Genomic DNA, 18,103 nt, shown 5'->3' with positions numbered 1-18,103 from the left:
AGAAGTGTTAAATTCCTAACATATAGGGAAACACGATCTAAAACATCAGATTTGTTTTCCCATTTGAGGCTCCGTGATAGAAGAGGGGGTGTAAGGAAGGGTTGAGGTGCTGAGTTACAGAGACGTGACCAACATGCACAAAGATGGGAAGAGCCAGACAGCAAGAAAGTGTCCTGACCACGCTGGACCAAAAGAAGGAATGTGTGTATAGTCCCATGCTTCTCTACAGCCCATGGACCTCAGCTCGGCAAGCTGACTTTTTACTTGGTGACTTCTTCCTGGTAGTGCAAAAATGTTAACTTACTAGAGAAAAAATCCTTTGTGAGCAGATGAGGCTGCTGCATGACACGGATTTCTGCCAAAGGCATAGTCATAAGCGAGCTGACTGTGTATGACGTGATATCATACGGAAGGACCCACGAATCATAATTCATCTTTAAAGAGTCTGAAAAAGGGAAAAAAGGTAATTTTCACTCGTGTTGAAAATACAGTTGATCATTGGAAAATACATTGTGTCCAAAAGGTAATTAAATGGATAGAGACTCTAAGAATCTTATTTAAAAGCAGGATAGATGGGCCTCTTTCTGAGACGGCTCAGGGCAGCTAGAAATGAAAAGAGCGAAGCTGATTCTCGAGATCCCTCGTGTAAAAATCTGGAACGCTGAAACTCCAAGACATGCAGTTATCTGAGTGACAGCCCATCACCAGCGTGACTGATGTCTTCGCGGAGTGGACTGAGTGCTCTGCTGTCATAGTTTGGAGATCAAACAAACAAAAATGATCTGAGCAAGCCTAAGGGCTGTATTGTATGTTAGCTGACAAGAGGTAACACTATAACCGTCATGTATAAGGAAGGAAGCCATGATTTCGTTCGAATGACAGCCAAAAAAGATGGATGACTGCTGTCCCGGAGTCCTGACAGGGTGGTCGTACCTTAACGAAGGAAGCAGGGTCCGGGATCTGGCCTTGTCTGGATGGATTCAGGAAAGCCACGCCAATCAAACTCACTATAAACCGGAGAAGCAAGTGTTAAATTTACCTTGAAGGATGTTCCGTCACAGACAGGAGCTCTTAAACTGCCTCCATCTGGAGCATCTTCTCTTAAGAAACAAAGTAGATTAGTTATTGGAAGGCTGGCAAATAGGCAGCCCTAGGCAAAAAGAGAATCAAAACAAAGAAAAGAGCTTGGAAAGACAGGTGCTCCTAGTCATGGGGAAGCCCCCCAGGGCATCCATTGCCCACAGGAGCAACTCTCCCGACAGTAGTTACAGCCGGTCTCCAGGCTGACCAGCCCCCTTCTGTGCATAAGAACCTTTTCTCCAGAAAAGATAAAATACCATTCATTAGGATTCTACTTACTGTATTTATTTCCCATTCTTGACTCTCAAGAATGAAGCCCACATCACTTTGAATTGTGCTCTGGGTCACAGAAACAATCACTTTTAGTTTAGTTCTTTTGATTTTCAGAAGTAGCAACCCAGTCGAGCTAGCTCAGGCTTGGGAGGCAAGAATCTCCTCAATATGCAGTAATAAGATCTGAGACCCGTCCAAGCTGTAGTGGGAGCCAGACCCAGGACCCAGTGGGGCGCCAGGACCCAGTGGGGCGCCAGGACCCAGGGTGGCTCCAGAGCCCAGTGCACCCTCCCCAGGCCTTCCTCAGGGCAGCTTGCCACCTCTGTGCATACCTGCTCACGCAGCCTGCTGGTCCTGCTGACCGTAGGCCTTGTTTGCTAGCCTTTGATTTGCTCTGGCCCCAGCTGGGCCTGAAAGCATCCTTTAACACTGTCCCCAGGGTGAATGCGCTCATTATGTGCTTATTTCTTAGCTCAAAGTTATGAGAAAGAGAACTTGAGTGACCCACTCTATCCTTTCTAGGCCTCCAGGACAGCAGCTGCTGGCCAGCTTAAGAATGTGCTGTCTTGAGGTCAGAAACCCACCCCTGGTTCAGGCAGCCGGGGAAGAAAAGAGGTCTCAGAAAGAGGCCACCTAGGCAGCAGGGGAGGTTTCTCTTTTAAAAGGAGGGTGGGTAGAGTAGGCGCAGTGATTGACATCCTGTGTCTTCTGGGCTTTATCTTATCGAGAGCTGCGTAAAGATTTTCACTAGTTCAGCTCTTATAAGGTTATAGCAGTTCCTTCATTTGCAGGTTCTAAAGGAAGCAGGGCACCATTTCGCCTGTGGTTTACCAACAATACTACTGACTAATCTTTGTAGAGTGCATTATAATATATAGGGGTTTATTTTGTTATTTTTATATAGTCAAATCCATTGATCTTTTCTTTTATGACTGCCTTTATTGCCTTTGTGCTTAGAAAGGGTCATTGGAACAATAATAATGATGGGGTGTTCATTGCCAAGTATTTGTTTAAAGCTTTCTAAATTTTCTTATAGCTTTTTATTGTCTATTTTTCACACTCAACTCATTTAGGCTTTATTGTGGAATATGGCGTCAGCTGAGGCTCAAAGTGGAATCTTTTGCAAAGAACCAATTTTCTCAACACCTATTCAGTTTAATGAAATGCCTTAAAATAAAATTTCCTCCCCTCATAGGAGAGACATTTCAGATTTTCAGAAGGCAGCCGATGCATCTAATCTCATCATAGCAGTTATGTACACCTTCGACATGATAATTTTCATACGAGTATTTCAAAAATAACTTTGCCAGCCAATACTATTATCTGGATATCAGAATAAACCTGCAGAGGAGTGCCAACTTTTATGTAACCCAGGAAGTTCACGGAGGGGGAGTGACAGGTGCGTATCTGTATGTGACTGGTCCCTGCAGGCTGAGGGCCCTCTACACACTCTGTGAAGGGAAGGAGGCTGTCTTTTTTTTTTTTTTAATTCAATTAAGTTAACATATAGTTTCAGGGGTAGAACTTAGTGATTCGTCAGTTGCATATACCACCCAGTGCTCATTACTTCACGTGCCCTCCTTAATGCCCATCACCCAGTTACCCCCTTACCCCACCCATCTCCCCTCCAGCCTCCCTCGGTTTGAACCCTAGAGTTCAGCATCTCTTATGATTTGTCTCCCTTTCTGTTTTCATCTTATTTTTTTCCTTCCCTTCCCCTATGTTTTGTTTCTTATATATATATATTATGTTAGTCACCATACAGTACATCCCTAGTTTTTGATGTAAAGTTCCATGATTCATTACTTGCGTATAACACCCAGTGCACCATGCAATACGTGCCCTCCTTAATACCCATCACCCCTATCCCATTCCCCCACCCCCCTCCCTTCTGAAGCCCTCAGTTTGTTTCCCAGAGTCCATAGTCTCTCATGGTTCATTACCCCCTGATTACCCCCCCCTTTCTTCTTCCCCTTCTTCTCCTACCGATCTTCCTACTTCTTATGCTCTATAAATGAGTGAAACCATATGATAATTGTGTTTCTCTGCTTGACTTACTTCGCTTAGCATTATCTCCTCCAGTCCCGCCCATGTTGCAGCAAATGTTGAGAAATCGTTCCTTTTAATGGCTGAGTAATATTCCATTGTATCGCATCTGTTTTGTTTCTTAACTTCCACATATGAGTGAGAGCATATGATAATTGTCTTTCTCTGACTGATTTATTTCACTTAGCTTAATACCCTCTAGGCTCCATCCACGTCATTGCAAATGGCAAGATTTCATTCTTTTTATGGCTGAGTAGTACTCCATTATGTGTGGGTCTGTGTGTGTATATATACCACATCTTCTTGATCCATTCATCTGTCGGTGGACATCTGGGCTCTTTGAAGGAGACTGTCTTTAAACCCAGCAGTACAAGCTGATTCACCTTACTGATTTGCCAGGGGAAGATAGATGGTACCATGTTGTTTCAACTCTAAGGAGAAAAAGTGAATTATCTTACATTGATTAAACAGGAGGAATAATTGTAGCCGGCTTAGAAGTGGGTAGGGGCTTTGTTAATGATACTACATAGGCACGAGCTGAAACTAGCAGAGGGTCTGCTGTGTCCCCTGCCAACCACCCTGAAAACACTGGTGAGTTCCCTGCTGAAAACCAGCAAGAGCTTTCAAAAGCAGGGGACACACAAAGGTGGGAATATCCTTCCCCCACAGTGGTCATTGTGTTCAGGGTGGAGACGGCCTGGGTTTGCTCTGGGCTTCATGTAGTAACCCAACCCTGTGCATCAGCCCCACCCCCTAACATAAAGTCTGCACCACAACTTACCAAAGTGAGACCAAAAATACGCGTGTGCAGCTCCACCCCAAGATGTGCTAGTTAAAGCATAGACCTTTCGGGGGGAGGGGGACAGGATACCATGCAGAGACATTCATCCATCCGCAGGGACTCAGCACTCTCCTTCCAACAGGTCGATGTCAGCTGTTGGACAACATTTAAAAAACTGAGATCCTCCCAAACAGATTCAGGCTGCATCACTAATTAGGCATCTCCTGAACAAAAGCCTAGCCCTGGCAGTTTATGTGGGGGGAAAAATAGGACTCTGGGTACCTGCCTGAGCAAAGATGAAAGGGCAGCCACAGGCAGGACCAGCGGGATGGCCACAGGCAGGCCACTGGGATGCTCTGAAGTTTGGGATCAATATTTGGACAGATTGGGGTTGCCTGAAAGGACTGAGAGTAAACAGAGAAGCTTGAGCCATTGTGTGTCTAAGCACAGACTTTGGGCCAGCAAGAGTTAAAGAGGTGGAGTCCCCACCATGATAGTAATAATAACTAACTTTGGTAGAGATACTAGATTATCCTGTTAGAGATAAAGAAGCTGAGGCCAAAGGAGGTTAATAAACATGCTCAGTAATACACCACTTAGTGAGGGTAGAGCCAGAGCTGGGACCAGTTTCCGTTGGGCTCCAAAGTCAATGCCCTTGGATGGCAGGAGAATTCACAACTCAACTAAGAATGTGTTAGGCTCCTGTTGTACAAGTGCCCAGGAAGGTCACGTGTTCTCCCTGAGTTCAAGTTGATGATAAAAAGAAGGAAAAGGAGCCAGCAAAGAAAGCCTTTACCCCCTCTTTACTTCCAACAATATAACAAGAGAAGGAGGCAGAGAGGTTGGCAGGAGGTGGAGAAGGGCTGAGTCAGCCAAGGGAGGGTAGGCCTACCTTCCTAGGCTCTCTTCCTTGATCTGGGGTTCAGGAAGTTGTAAATTCCTTGGAGATTTAATTTCTATCTCTTGTTAATTGTAGACAGGATTCTTGGATGCAGTTTCACTGTAGAATGTTCAAACACTACATTAATATACAAATCAAAATGTGACAGCCCTCGTAATTTCCTCTCTCCAGTACCAACTACACCCCCTCCCTAGAGGGGAGTAACCACTTTCAACAATTTGATGCATGTTTTCCACCACCTTCTGTGCATTTCTAGATAGATAGATGAGATAGATAGATGATAGATGATAGATAGATAGATAGATAGATAGATAGATAGATAGATAGATGATAGATGATAGATAGATAGATGATAGATAGATGATAGATAGATGATAGATAGATGATAGATAGATGATTGATAGATGATAGATAGATGATAGATAGATTGATAGATGATAGATAGATGATAGATGATAGATAGATAGATAGATGATAGATAGATAGATGATAGATAGGTAGATAGATAGATAGATTGATGATAGATAGATGATAGATAGATGATAGATGATAGATAGATGATAGATAAATGATAGATTGATAGATGATAGATAGATAGATGATAGATAGATGATAGATAGATAGATAGATAGATGATAGATAGATGATAGATAGATAGATAGATAGATGATAGATAGATGATAGATAGATGAGAGATAGATAGATAGATAGATAGATAGATAGATAGATAGATGATAGACACTACATGCATGGATACATACATACGTACACACACACACACACACACAGCCAGCCAGCAGACACATATGAAGATACCCTGTTTTGGTGCGTAAATGAGACCATAATGTACATGTTACTCTGCATCTTGCTTTTCTCATGTACCAGTGAGTGTGGGTCTGCTGCTCACCATTTTTGACGGGACTACTTATAAGTATAAATAAACCATGATCTATTTAACTACTCCCTTGTAACAACCACTTCATTTTCCCCCAATTTTTTTCTGTCACAAACACTGCATGCATTTTTGTGTACAAATGTGAGTGTTTCTTTGAGTTAGATGCCTAGAAGTGTAATTGGGGAAAACAGTGGTGAATGTGTATTTTTTAATTTTAATGAGTACTCCGCAGTTGCCTTCCCAAGAGGGTTTCATTAGTTTGCATTCCCATCAGTGTGTGACAGTACCCATCCCCCTACGCCCTTGCTTGTACATGATAATATAAGTCATTTTAGGTTTTGCCAGTTGGATAGCAAAAAATGGTATTTCATTATTATCTTCATTTGCATTTCCCTGACAGCTGGTGGAATTGAATGCTTTTTCATGTGTCTCATATCTTTTGCCCATTGGTTGGTTGAATTGCTCTTTTTGATTTGTAGGAGCTCTTTGTGTCCTCTGGATATTGGACTTTTGTCTGTGGAGTATGTAGCAGATGTTTTTCTTCCAGTCTGCCACTTGTTTTAATTTTCTCTTAAGATTTCTGGAAGAACTCTAGGACAGTTGCTTTTCCCTAATTTAAAAAAAAAAAAAATATGCCTTGGATAAGACTGATTTGTCTGCTCTCCTTTATTGGAAGTTGTCTGTAACTGGGAGTTATCCACCCTACCTCGCCATAGATAGGCTCTTATCTATCTCTCTATCACCCTGCCTCACCATAGCATAAGAAGATATCCAGGGGAATGTGGTCACACTGCACAGCACTCACCAAAACATATATGGGCCCAAACTGGACATGATCATTTCAGATCATTTGTCTTGTAGCCACTGGCCACTACATGAGTACATGACCCCTGCGTACAGAATGTTAAACCTTCTACCAGACCACCAGTCTGATGATTTTATTGCTGAAGACATAAGCTTTGTAATGAGGCAGAGACTGATTTTATTAATTTAATCTTTATTGAAGTTATCTTTAATGATGCCTGAATATTTTTAAAATTTAGTTGTATTTTGCAAAACAGCCTACTAACACATGTTGAGATGGTGCTGAAGTCCAGAAAACCTCCTAATAAATCATTGGAATGTAGCAATACCTAGCAACTCATTAGCAAATAGCAGCGTCCCTTCTGTTGGAAGACAAAAGCACATAGTTAAGGAATGACTACCGAAATGGGTGAAGTACCAAGTAAACTTAATAGACAAGGGACATCAAAGACACAAAGTTTATTAACCGCCTGCACCAATAACCTAAAGCAAGGGCAGGTCTGTGTTTGAAAGTTATGAAACAATAGACTGCCTCAGAGAGGTAAATGCCCCAGTCTTGTAAAAAAGACAAAATATGTCATGGAGAGTAGTCATGAAGTGTTTAGTTTTACTTTATCCTCAGTGAGATAACTAGAACAAAACCTTTATTAGCGCCCATGACAGAGGCTCTGCCATATGCAAAAAGGGGTCCAACACCCAGGAGGCCATATACCATGTCCACAGGGGCCAGAGCTGAATTCGAGAGGACTTTGGCCTAACAGCCACTAATCAGTGTGTGGTGGGGACTCCCTAGGCAGGCAGTCCTCAACAAGACAGTCATGGCAATACCTTTCTGCTGTTGTCATTTAGGGGGAGAGGATGGACTACAGCAGAGGAAGGAGTTCAGAGACCAGACTGCTGCCAAAGCCACAAAGCTGTTCAAATGCTAAAGAATAATCCATGGATGCTTATTCTAAACAAGAAATCCACTGGGGGAAGGTTTGGTGGTGAGGGAAACAATAGATTTGGCAGTAGTCTGCCAATAGGAAGTTGGCCACCTTTATATTAGAATTCCAGGTAATAACTAGTAAAGGTTGCATTATAAAAATTCATATCCCTAAACCAAAGCTCCAGCCAATCTCTCTCCTCCTCACTCCCACTCATGAACATCTGAGCCTATAAAAATGTTCATGCCCCTTAATCTAACATTCAGATTCTTCCTCCATGTTGATATAATTATATTAACATTCATTTATATGGGGGATTGGGTTGCTTGTCTTGCCAAAGGAGAAAAAAAAGATAAAAATAATCATGTACAATTTCTCTGTATGCTGCTTTTTACTGCATCCTGAATTTCATATATATAAATTTCATATATGGCTATATTGTATTCCTTTTAATGGCTGCATAATATTCTACAGAATGGTTGTAGTGTAATATATTCTGTCATATTCCAGCTGACAGGTATTTGCTTTATTTCCATTTTTCTGACACATTGAATATGCTGCAGTATGCGCAGATATCCTTCTAAACTGGTGCTTCTAATTCTATGGAAACTTTTCCTGTAAGGGACCAGGTAGTAAATATTTTAGGCGTTGTGGGCTTCATATGGTCTTTGTTGCATATTCTTCTTCTTTTTCACAGTCCTGTAAAAATTTAAAAACCATTCTTAGCTCTCAGTCCAAAGCCATAGAAAAACAGATCGCAGGACAGATTGACCTGCCAGCCCCAGTTTGCCAGTCCTTGGAATAAGAGTCCAAGGAGTAGGATTTCTTCCTAAGTATATTATATTTTTTGCTGCTTTTGTGAATGGAATATTTTTCTACTTCCTGGGGTAGAAAAAAATCTATTTTTGTAAAATATTTTCCTATACCTAGTCATCTTACCAAATTCTCTTTTTAATTTTAATGGGCTTTTTCTTGCTATAGTTTCTTGAGATTTCCAGAGATCCAGTCGTATTTATCACAAAAGAAAAATTGTTTTCTGATATTTACACTCCGTATTTTATTTTCTTGTCTTATTGTATTCATTAGAGCTTCTGAATTACTATTATCTCATAACAGTAACAGCCTCTCTGATCTTGCTCCTGAGCATAATGAAAAAGGCTTAAGATTACATAATTTAGAATGACAAAAGACATCATATGAATATAGTAGGGATTGTGTACATCACCCTATTTAGGCTGTTAGAATTTCTCTAATGTGAATTTGAGGTGAGACAGATCTATGGTGCTTCAGCGGCAGGAGAGGTAATGGAGAGATTCTATGTTTGAGAATTGGTCTGATGGGTAGGTCCAAGGATCATGTAAATATAAATATCTGAGGAGTGATAAAGAATTAAGCATGATATAAATAGAATTGACTAATAAACTTGGTGAAGGAGGGAGATTGTGTCTGCCCATATGATGAGAAAGAGAAATGAAGCAAATGTTATATATGAGACTTTTCAGACTGAACTGTACAACTGGCCAGTGAGATGGACATTTACCTATAATAAAAAATAGTGTAAGGTTCCAGTTCTGGGGAAGGTAGAGTAATCACACTCTATCTTGTCTTTCCCACTGGAAGCAATAGCAAACCATGGACAGAATGAATGGAGCAGCTAGCTAAGAACTAGGAAAGATAAGTGGTAGCAGGCAACTTAGGGAAGGAGACCAGAATTCAAAGTACCATCCAGGCATCACCCCCAGAAAATCCTCTGGTGGCAATGACAGCAGAAGCAGACAGGCAGAAGCCTAAAACTCTGACGGAGAGAGACTCCTTTGCTTTGACCACAGGAGCTGTGGTACCAAAAATGAGAAGACTCCCCATGGCTTTGTCCTCTCTCCATCCTTCCACCACTTGGTCCCAAATGTAGACATAGCCATGAGAATTGCGTGGCAGAATTGAGGAGTCCGTGATTGGGCCTTAGGGAGTCATAATGTGTTAGGCAGATCCCAGAGGAAGGAGATCAAGACAGTGATTCCATAAAGTTGTTTACATACGCTCCTTACTTTCAAGCTGAGCATGCATGAATCCAGAAAGCATACCAAAGGCTTTGACAATCCTGCTGTGAGATAGACCAACACCCAGGTCCTGTTCTGGCCACTGAGTGGCACACACATGGGCCAAATCTGAATAGCACTGCAAAGCCTTTGAAAACAGAGCTGACACTGGAACCACAACCCAAAGAAAACTATTGGAATTTGTGACCTGACCTTAACCAGGCTGACTGTCTGCAAAAACAAAGAAACAACAGCAAAAAGCCAGTGGTCTTCTTAGAATTTAAACAAGACCCTGAAAATGTTCAGGATGTGATTGAAAATTATCTGGCACAAGAACCAAAAATTTTAACTCGAAAGAGAAAAGGCAATCAACCCTTGGAGACCAGCCCCAACTGGACAGTGTTAGAATTAAAAGACAGAGACTTAAAGCAACTCCTAAAACAATTTGTTCATTGGAAACAAATCGAAAGATAAAAAGTCTCAATATAAATACAGAAAACATAAAAAGAACCAAATGGAAATTTTATAAATGAAAAATAAAATAGCCAATGGACTCTAGAAAAGAATGGAGAAAGGAGGAAAAAAGAAAAGAGGGAAGAGTTAGTGAACATAAAGGGAGAACAATAGAAATTATCTAATCTGAACAACAGACAGAAAAAATACTTTCAAAAACATGAACACATCCATTGATTGTGACAGAAGAGTGGAATCTGAGGGGCTGCAGGCAGATCTGGTAGGCGGTGGGCACTGAAGCCAAAAGCAGTGTGTTGTGGATAGTCTGGGATTTGAAGAAGCAGAGCAGGCAGTTTAGGGCTTTGATAGTAAGGAGGAGAAGAAAAATTGTTCAGCATTTTGAAGGGAAGGAAGAATCAAAGCAATCATTTGTGATAGAGAAATTTTGCATGTGTTGCTCAAGTTTTCCCATACCACAGCAGCCTGAGACGAAATGAATCACATTTGGCTCTCACCCCAACTTCTTATTCTGGGGTCCCCAGACTACTGAGAGTATTCCCCTCCATTAATTTTAAGGGTCCATAGAAAACATTTCACATTTGCACATGACCAAGGTCTCTCCCCCTACATCATGGCAGCTGTTATCCTCCTCTCCTGCTCTGTCCTCTTTGGTGACATCTGCTGCCTGAGTCAAGTGAGACTCACCTCTATCCTCTGGAGTTAGTGTCTACAAGGCCAGTACAAATATTTCCATTGCTTCTCGAAACTGCTATCTCCTTCGTCTCTCATGGTCTCTTGGTAGTCTGAAAGGGTAGCTTCTGGTGCCACTGCCACCACTTTGATATCCTGGAGCCCCAGAAATTTTAATGGCACCCCTGTTGCTTAACATTTGTAAATAAATAAACACAGTAAGAAACACAAAGAAGACATCCTTGCCAAAACTGCAGATTCATACCATAATCATAATATCTTGCAAATATTTCTTGAATGCAAAACACAAGACACTGAGCCAACTGCTGGGATAAAAAGATGAATTGCAGGGGCGCCTGGGTGGCTCAGTCATTGAGTGTCTGCCTTTGGCTCAGGGCGTGATCCCAGCGTTCTGGGATCGAGCACCACATCAGGCTCCTCCGCTGGAACCCTGCTTCTTCCTCTCCCACTCCCCCTGCTTGTGTTCCCACTCTCTCTGGCTGTCTCTCTCTCTCTGTGTCAAATAAATAAATAAAATCTAAAAAAAAATATGAATTGCAAATAAAATGCAGTAGAAGACTATCCAAATTAAAATAACTGAACTATGATTAAAACAAACAAAATTAAATGTGATAGGAATAAATGTAGAGTTCTGCTCTTAGTATTACGAAGTCAGTGTCATAAAAGGTATCCAGATTGGAAAAGAAGAAGTATAGCTGTCTTTATTCATAGACAAAATGATCTTATATATAGAAAATTCTAAGGCATTCACTAAAAACAAAAACAAAAACTATTAGAACTAATAGAGTTCGTCAAGGCTGCAGGTACAAGATTATGTACAAAATTGAAATTGTATTTCTATACACTTTGCAATGAACAGAGAAAAATTAAGAAACTAATTCATCAACCAGAATAAAATATTAGAAATAAATTTAACAAAAGAAGTACAAAACTTATACTCACAAAACTACAAAACGTTGTAAGAAATTAATACCCAGAATTTGTAAAAGGAGTACTTTAACTCAACAATAAAAACTCAAATAACTCAGTTAATAAGTGGGCAATGGATTTGAATAAACATTTCTCGGAAGAAGATATACAAATGACCAATAGGTAGATGAAAAGATACTCAACATCATTAGTCATCAGGGAAAAGCCAATGAAAACCTAAAATGAGATACCACATCACACCCCTTACAACAGCTTTTCTCCAAAACGTCAAGTGTTGGAGAGGATGTAGAGGAATTGGACCTCTGGTGAGCTGCGGGTGGGAATGCAAAATGGAACAGTCACTTTGGAAAACAGTCTGGCAGTTCCTCAAAAAGGTAAACATAGAGTGGCCACACGACCCAGAAATTCCATTGCCAGGTATATACCCAAAGGAACTGAAAACGTATGTTCATATAAGGAGGGCATGTATTGCATGGTGCACCGGGTGTTATACGCAAGTAATGAATCATGGAACTTTACATCAAAAACCAGGAATATACTGTATGGTGACTAACATAATAAAATTAAGAAATATTATTATAATAAAAAAAACAAAAAAAAACTTGTACACAAACGTTCATAGCACCATTCTGCACAATAGCTGTAAGTGGAAACAACCCAAATGTCCATCAGTTGATGAATATATAAACAAATTCTGCTCTATCCATACAATGGACCATTATTCAAAAAGGCATGAATTACTGATACATGTGACAACATGGATGAGCCTGGAAAACATTATGCTCAGTGAAAGATGCCAGTCGCAGAAGACAACATATGATTCTATTTATATGACATGCCCAATATAGGCAAAGCTATAAAGACAGAAAGTAGATTAGTGGTGGCCTAGGTCCAGAAGGGGTGGGGGGACCAAGAGGTAATAACTAAAGAGCACAGTGTTTCTTTTTGGCATGATGGACATGTTCTAAAATTAATTGTGGCAATAGTTGCACAACTGTGAATATGCCAAAACCCACTGGATTATACACTTCAAGTGGGTGAATTTTATGCTATGTGAATTACATCTCAATAAAGCTGTTTTAAACACACAAGCAAACAAAAAGAAAATAGCAGAAGTAGGGAGAAGTATCAGGAGTATCAGGAGAAGCAGCTCCCTGAGGAGAAGAGCCGGGGGTCTCAACTGGCTGCTAGCTTTGAGTCAGCAGGATTGTATGATGGCTGCCAGCAAAGCCAGTGTGATCCTGGGCAGATGGAGAGAGGCCGTGTCCAAAACACGACAATAGTGACGTTCTCACCCATTGGATTGCCTTGGTTGTATCACCTCTGACATGGCAGGTTCATTCTGAATACCCCATTCTTTTTTTTTTTAACTCTTTTCTTTTTAAAAAAGATTATTTATTTATTTGACAGAGAGAGGGAGAGAGAGCACAAGCAGGGGGAACAGCAGAGGGGGAGGGGGAAGCAGGCTCCCCATTGAGGAGGGAGCCCAATCCAGGGCTCGATCCCAGGACCCTGGGATCATGACCTGAGCCAAAGGCAGATGCGTAACCATCTGAGCCACCCAGGCGCCCCTGGACACCCTGTTCTTAAAGGTTGTTCATGAACATGCCCAAAAGAGAAACCTCATGGGGTAAGTGGTGAACCTGCCTTCCCAGCTCTTACAGTGTGGAAGGCAGAAAGACTACATAAAGCAATGATAAGAAAGGATGGTGATAATTACAGGGGAAGAAAGTCTAAAGAGAGTAGTTAATATGGAAAAGAAAAACCAAGGAGAAATATGCTGTCCTCAAATATCAAATGAAAAGGGTAAGACTTAGCCTATGTCAATTCAGTTCAAAAAATGTGGAGCACCTACCACGTAGAAGGCAGCCTTCCATAAAGTATAGTCCTGGGAAAAATCCGTAAACAGTTGGGCTGTCTGATGAGAAAGCTTGAGAGATGCTAAATAGTCTACCCTCCCCTTTAAAGAGTCATAGTGTGCATTAGTTTACTCAAGGTCCCTCGGGGAAATCTCCCTGTGCAACTGTTTTGCTAAATCCATCATTTTTCAGGCTTGTTTGGTCACTGCACTGTCCCACACCTTTTATATGCATAAAACCTTTAACCTACCAGATCACTACTCCTTGCAGTTGATAAGGTTTCTACACCCCACTCAAAGTGGTAAAGTATTAATTCTACGTATACTTTGAAGAGTGAAGTATATATACCGTAACCCCTAAGCAATCATTAAAAAACTATTCAAAGAAATATAATCAAACTGAATCAAGAAATTAAGATGGAATTCTAAAAACACTCAGAAGGTGGGAAAGGGAAAAGAGAATGAAAAACAGAACAAACAGAAAACAAGAAAATGATATACCTAAATCTAAGCACACCAACAGTTACATTAAATATAAACAGTCTAAACATGCCAATTGAAAGGGAGAAATTGTAAAATTGGTTTTTAAAAAAGATCCAACCATATGCTATCTACAAGAGCCCTACCTTAAATATAATAATAGAGATAGATTAAAGGATGGAAAAGTATATGGCATGCAAACAGTAATCAAAAGAAGTCTTGCATGGCTATATTAAATTCAGATCAAATACAAAGCAAGGAAATTACTTAGAATTAATTACAAAGATAAAGAGGAACATGACATAGCATAAAAGGAGCAATTCACCGAGAAGTCCTAGGAATCCTAAACATGTATATGTTAAAAACAGAACTTCAAAATACATGAAGCAAAAACTGGTACAACTGAAAGGAAAGTTGGACAAATTCACAGTTATAGTTGGAGATGTCAGTACTCTTCTCTCAGTAATCAATAGAAGAAATAGACTTCAAATTAACAAGGATATTAACAGCTTGATCAACCAACCAGATCTAAGTGACATTTATGGAACACTCTACCCCAAAATAGTACAATATACATTGTTTTCAGGTGTGCATGAAGTATTCACCAAGACAGACCACGGTCTAGGTTATAAAACAAATATTAACAAACGTGAAAGAATTTAAATAATACAACAGATGTTCTCTTACAATAATGGAATTAAACTAGAAATCAATAACAGAAGATAATGGAAAATTTCTGAAAACTTGGAAATTAAACAATATACCTCCCCTAAACCCCTATGAATCAAAAAGAAATTCCTTGAGAAATTAGAAATATTTTCAACTGATGGAAAATGAAAACAAAACACAAAAATTTCTGGGTTGTAGTTGAAGCAGTACTTAGGAGGAAATTTATAGCATTAAACACATATATTGAAAAAAAAAGTCTAAATCAACCTTAGCTACCACCTTAAGAAACTAGAACAAAGTAATTCAAAAGCAAGCAGAAAGAAGGAAATAAGAGCAAACATCAAGAAAAGAAAAAAACAATTAAGAAAGTCAATTAAACCAAAACTGGTTCTTTGAATACATCAGTGACACTGATAAACATTGATAAACACCCAGGTTGACAAATAAATAAAAAGACACAAATAGCCAATAACAAGAATGAAAGAGGGATATCATTACATTATTAAAAGGATAAGGGAATATTGCAAACAATCTATACAAATTTAGATAAAATGGACAAATTCCTTGAAAGCCACAAACTACCAAAACTCGAACGAGGAGAATCAGATAACCTAAATGCTGCTGTATCATTTTAAAAATTGAGTTCACAATTAAAAATCTTCCAAAAAAGAAATTTCCTAGCCCAGATGGTTTCACTATAGAATTCCAGCAAACATTTATTTTTTTATAATAATTTTTATAGTCTTATGTTAGTCACCATACAGTACATGCTTAGTTTTTGATGTAATGTTCCATGATTCATTATTTGCGTATAACACCCAGTGCACCATGCAATCCGTGCCCTCCTTAATACCCATCACCAGTCTATCCCAATCCCCCCATTCCCCTCCCCTCTGAGGCCCTCAGTTTGTTTCCCATAGTCCATAGCCTCTCATGTTTCACTCCCCCTTCTGATTACCCCCCTTACTTTATCCCTTTCTTCCCCTACCAATCATCCTAGTTCTTATGTTCCATAGATGAGAGAAATCATATGATAGTTGTCTTTCTCTGCTTGACTTATTTCACTTAGCATTATCTCCTCCAGTGCCGTCCATGTTGCAGCAAATGTTGAGAATTCGTTCTTTCTGATAGCTGAGTAATATTCCATTGTATATATGGACCACAGCTTCTTAATCCAGTCATCTGTTGAAGGGCATCTCGGCTCCTTCCATGATTTGGCTATTGTGGACAATGCAGCTATGAACATTGGGGTGCATATGGCCCTTCTCTTTACTACGTCTGTATCTTTGGGGTAAACACCCAGTAGTGCAATGGCTGGGTCATAGGGTAGTTCAATTTTTAACTTTTTAAGGGACCTCCACACTGTTTTCCAGAGTGGCTGTACCAACTTGCATTCCCACCAACAATGTAGGAGGGATCCCCTTTCTCCACATCCTCTCCAACAATTGTTGTTTCTTGCCTTGTCTATCTTTGCCATTCTAACTGGCGTAAGGTGGTATCTCAGTGTGGTTTTGATTTGAATTTCCCTGATGGCTAATGATTTTGAACATTTTTTCATGTGTCTGTTAGCCATTTGTATGTCTTCATTGGAAAAGTGTCTGTTCATATCTTCTGCCCATTTTATGATTTGTTTATTTGTTTCTCGTGTATTGAGTTTGAGAAGTTCTTTGTAGATCTTGGATACCAGTCCTTTATCTGTGGTGTCCTTTGCAAATATATTCTCCCATTCCGTGGGCTGTCTCTTAGTTTTTTTGACTGTTTCCTTGGCTGTGCAGAAGCTCTTTATCCTGATAAAGTCCCATAAGTTCATTTTATCTTTTATTTCTCTTGCCTTTGGAGATGTGTCGTGAAAAAGGTTGCTCTGGCCGATGTCATAGAAGTTGTTGCCTATGTTCTCCTCTAGAATTTTGATGGATTCCTGTCTCACATTGAGGTCTTTCATCCATTTGGAGTTTATTTTTGTGTATGGTGTGAGAGAGTGGTCAAGTTTCATTCTTTTGCATGTAGCTGTCCAATTTTCCCAGCACCATTTATTGAAGAGACTGTCTTTTTTCCACCGGATGTTTTTTCCTGCTTTATCAAAGATTAGTTGCCCAAAGAGCCGAGGGTCCATTTCTGGGTTCTCTATTCTGTTCCATTGGTCGATGTGTCTGTTTTTGTGCCAGTACCATGCTGTCTTTGTGATCACAGCTTTGTAGTACAGCTCGAAATCCGGCATTGTGATGCCCCCAGCTTTGTTTTTCCTTTTCAACAGTTCCTTGGAGATTCGGGGCCTTTTCTGGTTCCATACAAATTTAAGGACTATTTGTTCCAGTTCTTTGAAAAATGTCCTCGGTATTTTGATCGGGATAGCATTGAAAGTGTAGATTGCTCTGGGTAGTATGGACATTTTAACTATGTTAATTCTTCCAATCCATGAGCATGGAATATTTTTCCATCTTTTTATGTCTTCCTCAATATCTTTCAAAAGTGATCTATAGTTTCTAGCATATAGGTCCTTTACGTCTCTGGTTAAGTTAATTCCAAGGTAACGCATGGTTTTTGGTGTTATTGTAAATGGGATGGATTCCCTAATTTCTCTTTCTTCAGTCTCGTTATTCGTGTATAGAAATGCAACTGATTTCTGAGCATTGATTTTGCATCCTGCCACATTACTGAATTGCTGTATGAGTTCTGGTAATTTGGGGGTGGAGTCTTTTGGGTTTTCCACATAAAGTAGCCTGTCATCTGCGNATGGACATTTTAACTATGTTAATTCTTCCAATCCATGAGCATGGAATATTTTTCCATCTTTTTATGTCTTCCTCAATATCTTTCAAAAGTGATCTATAGTTTCTAGCATATAGGTCCTTTACGTCTCTGGTTAAGTTAATTCCAAGGTAACGCATGGTTTTTGGTGTTATTGTAAATGGGATGGATTCCCTAATTTCTCTTTCTTCAGTCTCGTTATTCGTGTATAGAAATGCAACTGATTTCTGGGCATTGATTTTGTATCCTGCCACCTTACTGAATTGTTCTATAACTTCTAATAGTTTGGGAGTGGATTCCTTTGGGTTTTCCATATAGAGTATCATGTCATCTGCAAAGAGAGACAGTTTGACTTCTTCTTTGCCGATTTGGATACCTTTGATCCCTTTTTGTCTTCTGATTGCTGTTGCAAGGACTTCTAGTACTATGTTGAATAATAGTGGCGAGAGTGGGCATCCTTGTCATCTTCCTGATATTAAGGGAAAGGTTTCCAGCTTTTCCCCATTGAGAAT

General features: G+C 40.0%; 1 protein-coding gene across 12 annotated transcripts in view; it reads left to right on the top strand.

The window, feature by feature from the left end:
* KIF6 (kinesin family member 6) overlaps positions 1-18,103 on the top strand; it is a 465,947-nt gene that overhangs the window by 371,774 nt on the left and 76,070 nt on the right. The window lies entirely within an intron of this gene.

Source organism: Ailuropoda melanoleuca, chromosome 5, assembly GCF_002007445.2.
Source record: "Ailuropoda melanoleuca isolate Jingjing chromosome 5, ASM200744v2, whole genome shotgun sequence".
NCBI classification, from domain to species: Eukaryota; Metazoa; Chordata; class Mammalia; order Carnivora; family Ursidae; genus Ailuropoda; species Ailuropoda melanoleuca.
The sequence above is the reverse complement of the archived record's forward strand: the minus strand, read 5'-3'. Positions and strand labels throughout refer to the sequence as shown.